General features: G+C 33.3%; 1 protein-coding gene across 4 annotated transcripts in view; it reads left to right on the top strand.

The window, feature by feature from the left end:
* Positions 1 to 1,131: 1,131 nt before the first annotated feature.
* LOC133640463 (solute carrier family 2, facilitated glucose transporter member 1-like) overlaps positions 1,132 to 10,393 on the top strand; it is a 49,617-nt gene continuing 40,355 nt past the window's right edge. Inside the window, exons 1-4 of one of the 4 annotated variants that reach the window (XM_062033904.1) lie at positions 1,132 to 1,289; positions 1,462 to 1,572; positions 2,557 to 2,637; positions 4,011 to 4,066. The gene's annotated coding sequence lies outside the window, so the exon portion shown is untranslated. Of the gene's footprint in view, positions 1,290 to 1,461; positions 1,577 to 2,556; positions 2,638 to 4,010; positions 4,067 to 10,393 lie in introns of all 4 variants that reach the window. The other 3 variants (XM_062033903.1, XM_062033902.1, XM_062033901.1) reach the window with 3 other exon arrangements.

The following is a 10,393-nucleotide window of genomic DNA, read 5'->3' as shown; positions in this document are numbered from 1 at the left end:
CTAGGCGTCTTCTAAGTAAGTAGTCCTTGTTGTGTTGCTGTAAGTATTGTAATGCCCCGCAGTGGAGAAGGAGTCACACAGACGAGGATGCGCTGCTCAATCACTTTATTAACAAGCGGTAACTGGTTGTAGTTCAAAAAGTAATGCACACACATACACCAGCTGCTGTTAGCCAAAACTCACGCTCACACACACTCAAGTTCTCCGCCAACTCACTCGCGCATGCGCGTTCCCCAAACCCTTAAAGACACAGTACACTAATGCAAATATCACAGATATTATAGTATTGTACTTAGCCGCTAATACACCGATCCATCCCACCTACAACGTTCTTCTTTGCAGCCTCCATTGTTCATTAAACAAATTGCAAAAGATTCACCCACACAGATGTCCAGAATACTGTGGAATTTTGTCGAAGAAAACAAGAGGCTTTTCTATCGGGTCCGACGGGGTCCAACCACTTCCGTTGCTTTTGTGACGTCACGCGCATAAATCATATCCAAAGGAGTTTTTCAACCGGAAGTGTGGCGGGAATTTTAAAATGTCACTTAATAAGTTAACGCGGCCGTATTGGCATGTGTTGCAATGTTAAGATGTCATCATTGATATATAAACTATCAGACTGCGTGGTCGCTAGTAGTGGCTTTCAGTAGGCCTTTAAGTCATTAATGAACCTCTCCTTGGACTCGCTTTAAGTCACTTAAAGCAATGTTTAAATGTCAGGTAGTGGTGTTCCTTATGTTAAGTATTCCATCATGCTGTGCCTTTAATAGACAGTTCAAGTTCAATTCAGCCAAATTTAACTTAATTTTGGCTGAATTTAGTTATTTTTCATACTAGTCTATACTGGTTAATGCTCTGGTTCTGTTGGCGTCTTTACTCGTTAAATCCTTTAAGGGTGGAGGAGAAAGTCCTTTAAAAACTTCAAAAATAAGGGAAGCATCCAGAAACTTCTGATAGCTCTCAAAATGTAAAATAGTATACTTACTCACCACGTTACAATAATGCTGCAAGGAAGTGTTTTCTTATTTTGGCGAGTGTAGTTTTCTTCTGGCGTTTTAGCGTTGGCTGGGTCTGTACATACACTACATCTCCCAGAATCCTCTGCGCAACGCGCGGGAGTGGCACAATAGGGGCTTGGAACGCCGGAAGCAGGAAGTGAATGTGTTCGTACTCGTCGGAGATGACATTCATTGTTTTGGTTTTTTTTTTTTACATTAAATCTGTCTATTATGTTGCTTAGATACAGACAAACAAGCCCAGGCCAAAACATGACCTCTTTGACTGAGGTAAGAATGTCTACGTTGCGCCACTTTGGTTTCCAGAAACTTCCAAGGCGACGGCGGGAAAACACCCACAATTTAAAAAAAAAAAATCAAACGCAGTAATTCGAAGTAAACTAAAAAGATACGTGATAAATAATCCATCTTTTTTTCAACTGCTTGTCTCTCCATGTCGCAGGTGGAGCTGGAGCCTATTCCAGTCCCTGCCTGGGAGGCGGGACTGGACAAGTCGCCCCCTCATAATCCGTTACACAGAAAAGTTATTTGGAGCCAGAGAAAGCAAACATCAGTGTGTGAGCTACTTACCTTGTTAACAGTTATATTGTCACTTTACTTCTCTGACAAACAACATTTTCCAGACCGATGTTCAAAGCTGAAAAACACTAAAGTGTACATAATTATTTTACACTGGATGTTGACTTTGTCACTTTAAAGGCCTACTGAAATGAATTTTTATTTATTTAAACGGGAATAGCAGATCCATTCTATGTGTCATACTTGATCATTTTGCAATATTGACATATTTTTGCTGAAAGGATTTAGTATAGAACAACGTCGATAAAGTTCGCAACTTTTGGTCTCTGATAAAAAAAAGCCTTGCCCGTACCTGAAGTAGCGTGACGTTGTCAGTTGTTCACTCCCTCATATTTTCCTATTGTTTTCAACGCAGCTAGAGCTATTCGGACCATTACCCCATTAATTTGAGCGAGGATGAAAGATTTGTGGATGAGGAACGTGAGAGTGAAGGACTAGAGTGCAGTGCAGGACGTATCTTTTTTCGCTCTGACCGTAACTTAGGTACAAGCTGGCTCATTGGATTCCACACTCTCTCCTTTTTCTATTGTGGATCACGGATTTGTATTCTAAACCACCTGGGATACTATATCCTCTTGAAAATGAGAGTCGAGAACGCCAAATGGACATTCAGTGCCTTTTATCTCCACGACAATACATCGACGAAGCTCATGCTAATCAGCATGAGCTAACGTGATAGCATCTGTCTCAAATGCAGATAGAAACAAAATAAATAAACCCCTGACTGGAAGGATAGACAGAAGATCAACAATACTATTAAACCATGTACATGTAACTACACGGTTAATAGATCTCAGCCTGGCAAAGCTTAACAATGCTGTTGCTGACAACGCTAAGGCTGACTTAGCAACTTAGCAACCGGACCTCACAGAGTTATATAAAAACATTAGCGCTCCACCTACGCCAGCCAGCCATCATCTGCCCAGCTCATCAACACCCGTGCTCACCTGCGTTCCAGCGATCGACGGCGCGACGAAGGACTTCACCCGATCATCCGTGCGGTGGCCGGTTAGCATCGGCTAGCGCGTCTGCTATCCAAGTGAGTAATCCTTGTTGTGTTGCTACAGCCAGCCGCTATACACCGATCCCACCTACAACGTTATTCTTTGCAGCCTCCATTGTTCATTTAACAAATTGCAAAAGATTCACCAACACAGATGTCCAGAATACTGTGGAATTATGAAATGAAAACAGAGCTTTTTTGTATTGTATTCAATGGGGTACCAATACTTCCGGTTCAATGATTGACGTCACGCGCATACATTATCCTCCGAAGGCTTTTTCAACCGGAAGTGTGGCGGGAATTTTAAAATGTCACTTTATAAGTTAACCCGGCCGTATTGGCATGTGTTGCAATGTTAAGATTTCATCATTGATATATAAACTATCAGACTGTGTAGGCCTTTAAAGACATCAGCTGTAAACTAGATGATGTGTGAATGCTCCAATGCTGAAGTGGAAGTGAAATGCTGACAGAATGTAGTATGAATGGAAGAATAGTTTGAAAGTTGAACAGTTTGAATTTCCAGGAAAACGGGAATTTGTTTTGGAACTTGGGAAAGTGTTAGTTAGAAAGTCCAGGATGAGTGGAATGTGTTGATGTTGGAATGCTTTGAATAGCTTGAAAAATGTGGGAGTTGTGCAACTTGGAAACATGTCCCATTCGTTTCAATTGGAATTTCCTGTAAATTTGGGGGAAAATAATAGGAGCATGGATGTCCTGAATGGGTTGGATTGGTTGGTGTTGGAATTGTTTAAATCAGTCAAGAAATGTTGAAGTAGTAACATTTTTTTTTAATTGAAAAATGTTATTACGGAATTTCGGGAAAATCGGGAATTTTTCAAGTTCTTAAACCGACTTGTTTTTTTGTCCTGACTAAGAGGAATGTTTTGACGGTGGAACGCTTGAAGTGGGTTGAAAAATGTGAAAAGAGTCATCGCAATAAAAAAAGGTTGGAAATAAGGTTAGGAAAAACCTAGGAATTCCTGGAATTTTGTTGAACGTGGAAAAATGGTTGTTTGAATATCCAGGATGAGTTGAATGTGTTGAAGGTGGAATGGTTTGAATAGGTTGAAAAATGTGGGAATTGTGGAAGTTTGAAAAATGGGTAATTCATTTTGAATGGGGAAAATGTCCCTAAAAACTGGGATTTCCAGGAAATCTGGGAATGTTTTTTATAATTGTTGAAAGGGAGCACTTAGTTCCTGAACAGGCTGAATATTTTGAAGTTGGAACGGTTTGAATGGGATAAAATATGTGGGAGTTGTGGAACTTTGAAAAATGTCCCATTCTTTTCAATGGGAACTTCATGAACATTTGGGAATTCATCTTTTTTGTGTGTTTTGGAATCTTCCATAAGTAGTAAAAATCGAAAAAACGGCCCTAACTTTGTTTTTTGATATGCATTTCAGAATTGGAAATGGAATGAACAGAAGGTACACGGACAGAATACTATGAACCGCAACATGTAAGTGTAAACAAAACATTATGATTTGTACTTTTTCAGAATGTTCTATTTTTAAACAAACCATCTTAAGTTGTCTTTATTTTTAAGTTATTTTGCCGTCATTTTACCAGTTGGGAGTAAATTTTTCTGCATGTGGCCCCCCATCTAAAATGACTTTGACACCCCTGATTTAAACCGCCAAATCCCTGGTGTCTTTGGTTGGAGTTCCGGTGGGCCAGAGTGTCATGCCTAGAGGTTATAGTCATGCCTAGAGGTTATAGTCATGCCTACAGGTTATAGTCGTCATCGCTGCTAAAATACATTTTAATTTTAATTTAAATCATTTTAAAGTCCTCAAGGCTCCAAATGATCACATTGGTGCAACTTGCACAAGGGGCGTGGCACAACACAACACTACATACTGTTTTTCTAGCTAAGGACACGGCCCTACGGCCTTTGTTTGTGGCTTGTAGATGGATAGTGAAAATGACTGTTGTTTTACAGCATTTTACTGTCAATGGAACAAACGGTACCAATATTTTCGACCATAAAATTCTTAGCTGCCAACTTTTTACCGTAAAAAACTGTGGTACCGTTTTGCCATGTACAGTAATATGACGTACAATCTACAGTTGTTGTTTTACCGTAAAAAGAAAAAAAACTGGCAGCTGGTTGCCAGAATTTTACCGTGAAAAAGCAGTTTTCTCAGTACTTTTTACAGTAAAAAATCTTGCAACTGAGCTGCCAGTTTTTTACTGTACTAACAGTCGTACTGTTTTTTTGGTGGTTTTTTTTACAGTTATATGCTGTAAAAAAAAACAGTTAAATTTATGGTGAAATTATTGCAACCGACCTGCCAGTTTTTTTACTGTAAAAAAATACGTTTTATATTTTCAGTAAAAACTATTTTTAAATTGACTGTAAAATTCCTGCAACGGAGCTGCAAGTTTTTTACTGTAAAAAAAAAAAAAGGAAATTTTTTACAGTTACAGTAATAGGTTGGAAAAAACCCCCACTGTAAATTGTACGGTAAAATTATTGACTGAGATGCCAGTTTTGGACTGTAAAAAACTCTGGTATTCTTTTGCCATTTACAGTAATACACCATAAAATCTAAAGTTGTTGTTTTTACTGTAAAAAAAAACAAAAAAAAACTGGCAGCTTAGTGGCCGGAATTTTAATGTAATAAGCAGTTTTCTCAGTAAAAAAAAAAAAAAAAGTTAATTTTACAGTCAAATTCTTGCAACTGTTTTGCTATTTACAGTAATATGACGTACAATCTACAGTCTTTGTTTTACCATAAAAAGAAAAAAAAACGGCAGCTGGTTGCCAGAATTTTATTGTGAAAAAGCAGTTTTCTCAGTAAAAAATTTACTTTTTACAGTAAAAATCTTGCAACTGAGCTGCCAATTTTTTACTGTAAATAAACATCTGTAATATTTTACAATGAAAAAATAAGTTTTGTATTTTCACTAAAAATATTTTTAATTTGACCGTAAAGTTCCTGCAACTGAGCTGCAAGTTTTTTTTACTGTAAAAAAAAAAAGTTACATTTTTCCATTTACAGTAATAGGTTGTAAAAAAAAACACTGTAAATTGTGCGGTAAAATTATTGACTGAGATGCCAGTTTTTGACTGTAAAAAACTCTGGTATTCTTTTGCCATTTACAGTAATACACCATAAAATCTAAAGTTGTTGTTTTTACTGTAAAAAAAACAAAAAAAAACAAAAACTGTCAGCTTAGTGGCCAGAATTTTAATGTAATAAGCAGTTTTCTCAGTAAAAAAAAAAAAGTTCATTTTACAGTCAAATTCTTGCAACTGTTTTGCTATTTACAGTAATATGACGTACAATCTACAGTCTTTGTTTTACCGTAAAAAGAAAAAAAAACGGCAGCTGGTTGCCAGAATTTTATCGTGAAAAAGCAGTTTTCTCAGTAAAAAATTTACTTTTTACAGTAAAAATCTTGCAACTGAGCTGCCAATTTTTTACTGTAAATAAACATCTGTAATATTTTACAATAAAAAAATAAGTTTTGTATTTTCACTAAAAACTATTTTTAATTTGACAGTAAAGTTCCTGCAACTGAGCTGCAAGTTTTTTTACTGTAAAAAAAAAGAAGTTAAATTTTTCTATTTACAGTAATAGGTTGTAAAAAAAACACTGTAAATTGTACGGTAAAATTATTGACTGAGATGCCAGTTTTTGACTGTCAAAAACTCTGGTATTCTTTTGCCATTTACAGTAATACACCATAAAATCTACAGTTGTTGTTTTTACTGTAAAAAAAAACAAACTGGCAGCTCAGTGGCCAGAATTTTAATGTAATAAGCAGTTTTCTCAGTAAAAAAAAAAAAAAAGAAGTTCATTTTTCTTGCAACTGTTTTGCTATTTACAGTAATATGACATACAATCTACAGTCTTTGTTTAACCATAAAAAGAAAAAAAAACAGCAGCTGGTTGCCAGAATTTTATCGTGAAAAAGCAGTTTTCTCAGTAAAAAATTTACTTTTTACAGTAAAAATCTTGCAACTGAGCTGCCAATGTTTTACTGTAAATAAACATCTGTAAAATCTTACAATTAAAAAAAAAAAAGTTTTGTATTTTCACTAAAAAATATTTTTAATTTGACAGTAAAGTTCCTGCAACTGAGCTGCAAGTTTTTTTTACTGTAAAAAAAAAAAGTTAAATTTTTCCATTTACAGTAATAGGTTGTAAAAAAAACACTGTAAATTGTACGGTAAAATTATTGACTGAGATGCCAGTTTTGGACTGTAAAAAACTGGTATTCTTTTGCCATTTACAGTAATACACCATAAAATCTAAAGTTGTTATTTTTACTGTAAAAAAAACAAAAAAAACAAAAACTGGCAGCTCAGTGGCCAGAATTTTAATGCAATAAGCAGTTTTCTCAGTAAAAAAAAAAAGTTCATTTTACAGTCAAATTCTTGCAACTGTTTTGCTATTTACAGTAATATGACGTACAATCTACAGTCTTTGTTTTACCGTAAAAATAAAAAAAACGGCAGCTGGTTGCCAGAATTTTACCGTGAAAAAGCAGTTTTCTCTGTAAAAAATTTACTTTTTACAGTAAAAATCTTGCAACTGAGCTGCCAATTTTTTACTGTAAATAAACATCTGTAATATTTTACAATAAAAAAAATAAGTTTTGTATTTTCACTAAAAAATATTTTTAATTTGACAGTAAAGTTCCTGCAACTGAGCTGCAAGTTTTTTTGCTGTAAAAAAAAAGTTAAATTTTTCCATTTACAGTAATAGGTTGTAAAAAAACCACTGTTAATTGTACGGTAAAATTATTGACTGAGATGCCAGTTTTTGACTGTCAAAAACTCTGGTATTCTTTTGCCATTTACAGTAATACACCATAAAATCTACAGTTGTTGTTTTTACTGTAAAACAAAACAAAACTGGCAGCTCAGTGGCCAGAATTTTAATGTAATAAGCAGTTTTCTCAGTAAAAAAAAAAAAAAAGAAGTTCATTTTTCTTGCAACTGTTTTGCTATTTACAGTAATATGACGTACATTCTACAGTCTTTGTTTTACCGTAAAAAGAAAAAAAACGGCAGCTGGTTGCCAGAATTTTACCGTGAAAAAGCAGTTTTCTCTGTAAAAAATTTACTTTTTACAGTAAAAATCTTGCAACTGAGCTGCCAATTTTTTACTGTAAATAAACATCTGTAATATTTTACAATAAAAAAATAAGTTTTGTATTTTCACTAAAAACTATTTTTAATTTGACAGTAAATTTCCTGCAACTGAGCTGCAAGTTTTTTTACTGTAAAAAAAAGAAGTTAAATTTTTCCATTTGCAGTAATAGGTTGTAAAAAAAAAAACACCGTAAATTGTATGGTAAAATTATTGACTGAGATGCCAGTTTTTGACTGTCAAAAACTCTGGTATTCTTTTGCCATTTACAGTAATACACCATAAAATCTAAAGTTGTTGTTTTTACTGTAAAAAAAAACAAACAAAAAAACTGGCAGCTTTGTGGCCAGAATTTTAATGCAATAAGCAGTTTTCTCAGTAAAAAAAAAAGAAGTTAATTTTACAGTCAAATTCTTGCAACTGTTTTGCTATTTACAGTAATATGACGTACAATCTACAGTCTTTGTTTTACCGTAAAAAGAAGAAAAAAAACGGCAGCTGGTTGCCAGAATTTTATCGTGAAAAAGCAGTTTTCTCAGTAAAAAATTTACTTTTTACAGTAAAAATCTTGTAACTGAGCTGCCAATTTTTTACTGTAAATAAACATCTGTAATATTTTACAATAAAAAAATAAGTTTTGTATTTTCACTAAAAAATATTTTTAATTTGACAGTAAAGTTCCTGCAACTGAGCTGCAAGTTTTTTTTACTGTAAAAAAAAAAGTTACATTTTTCCATTTACAGTAATAGGTTGTAAAAAAAACACTGTAAATTGTAAGGTAAAATTATTGACTGAGTTGCCAGTTTTTGACTGTAAAAAACTCTGGTATTCTTTTGCCATTTACAGTAATACACCATAAAATCTAAAGTAGTTGTTTTTACTGTAAAAAAAACAAAAAAAAACAAAAACTGGCAGCTCAGTGGCCAGAATTTTAATGCAATAAGCAGTTTTCTCAGTAAAAAAAAAGAAGTTCATTTTACAGTCAAATTCCTGCAACTGTTTTGCTATTTACAGTAATATGACGTACAATCTACAGTCTTTGTTTTACCGTAAAAAGAAAAAAAAACGGCAGCTGGTTGCCAGAATTTTATCGTGAAAAAGCAGTTTTCTCTGTAAAAAATTTACTTTTTACAGTAAAAATCTTGCAACTGAGCTGCCAATTTTTTACTGTAAATAAACATCTGTAAAATTTTACAATAAAAAAAAAAAAGTTTTGTATTTTCACTAAAAAATATTTTTAATTTGACAGTAAAGTTCCTGCAACTGAGCTGCAAGTTTTTTTTACTGTAAAAAAAAAAAGTTAAATTTTTCCATTTACAGTAATAGGTTGTAAAAAAACCACTGTAAATTGTACGGTAAAATTATTGACTGAGATGCCAGTTTTTGACTGTCAAAAACTCTGGTATTCTTTTGCCATTTACAGTAATACACCATAAAATCTAAAGTTGTTGTTTTTACTGTAAAAAAACAAAAACTGGCAGCTCAGTGGCCAGAATTTTAATGTAATAAGCAGTTTTCTCAGTAAAAAAAAAAAAAAAGAAGTACATTTTACAGTCAAATTCTTGCAACTGTTTTTCTATTTACAGTAATATGACGTACAATCTACAGTCTTTGTTTTACCATAAAAAGAAAAAAAAACAGCAGCTGGTTGCCAGAATTTTATCGTGAAAAAGCAGTTTTCTCAGTAAAAAATTTACTTTTTACAGTAAAAATCTTGCAACTGAGCTGCCAATTTTTTACTGTAAATAAACATCTGTAATATTTTAAAATAAAAAAAAAGTTTTGTATTTTCACAAAAAAATATTTTTAATTTGACAGTAAAGTTCCTGCAACTGAGCTGCAAGTTAAATTTTTCCATTTACAGTAATAGGTTGTAAAAAAAACACTGTAAATTGTACGGTAAAATTATTGACTGAGATGCCAGTTTTGGACTGTAAAAAACTCTGGTATTCTTTTGCCATTTACAGATATGCACCATAAAATCTACAGTTGTTGTTTTTACGGTAAAAAACAAAACAAAAACAAAAAAACTGGCAGCTCAGTGGCCAGAATTTTAATGTAAAAAGCAGTTCTCTCAGTAAAAAAAAAAAGAAGTACATTTTACAGTCAAATTCTTGCAACTGTTTTGCCATTTACAGTAATATGACGTACAATCTACAGTTGTTGTTTTTACGGTAAAAAAACAAAAACTGGCAGCTGGTTGCCAGAATTTTATTGTGAAAAAGCAGTTTTCTCAGTAAAAAATGTGCTTTTCACAGTAAAAATCTTGCAACTGAGCTGCCAATTTTTTACCGTACTAACATCCGTAATGTTTTCTTTTTTTTCTTTTACAGTTATATGCTGTAAAAAAAAAACGAGCTGCCAGTTTTTGTTTTATGTAAAAAAACATCTGTACTATTTTTTAACTCAGTTGCCAGAATTTTACAATAGAAAAATAAGTTTTTTATTTTCACTAAAAACTATTTTTAATTTGACAGTAACATTCCTGCAACTGAGCTACGTTTTTTACTGTAAAAAAAAAAAAAGTAACATTTTCCATTTACAGTAATAGGTTGTAAAAAAAAACACTGTAAATTGTACGGTAAAATTATTGACTGAGATGCCAGTTTTTGACTGTAAAAAACTTTTGCCATTTACAGATATACACCATAACATCTACAGTTGTTGTTTTTACGGTAAAA

Source organism: Entelurus aequoreus, linkage group LG23, assembly GCF_033978785.1.
Source record: "Entelurus aequoreus isolate RoL-2023_Sb linkage group LG23, RoL_Eaeq_v1.1, whole genome shotgun sequence".
Taxonomy (NCBI): domain Eukaryota; kingdom Metazoa; phylum Chordata; class Actinopteri; order Syngnathiformes; family Syngnathidae; genus Entelurus; species Entelurus aequoreus.
The sequence above is the reverse complement of the archived record's forward strand: the minus strand, read 5'-3'. Positions and strand labels throughout refer to the sequence as shown.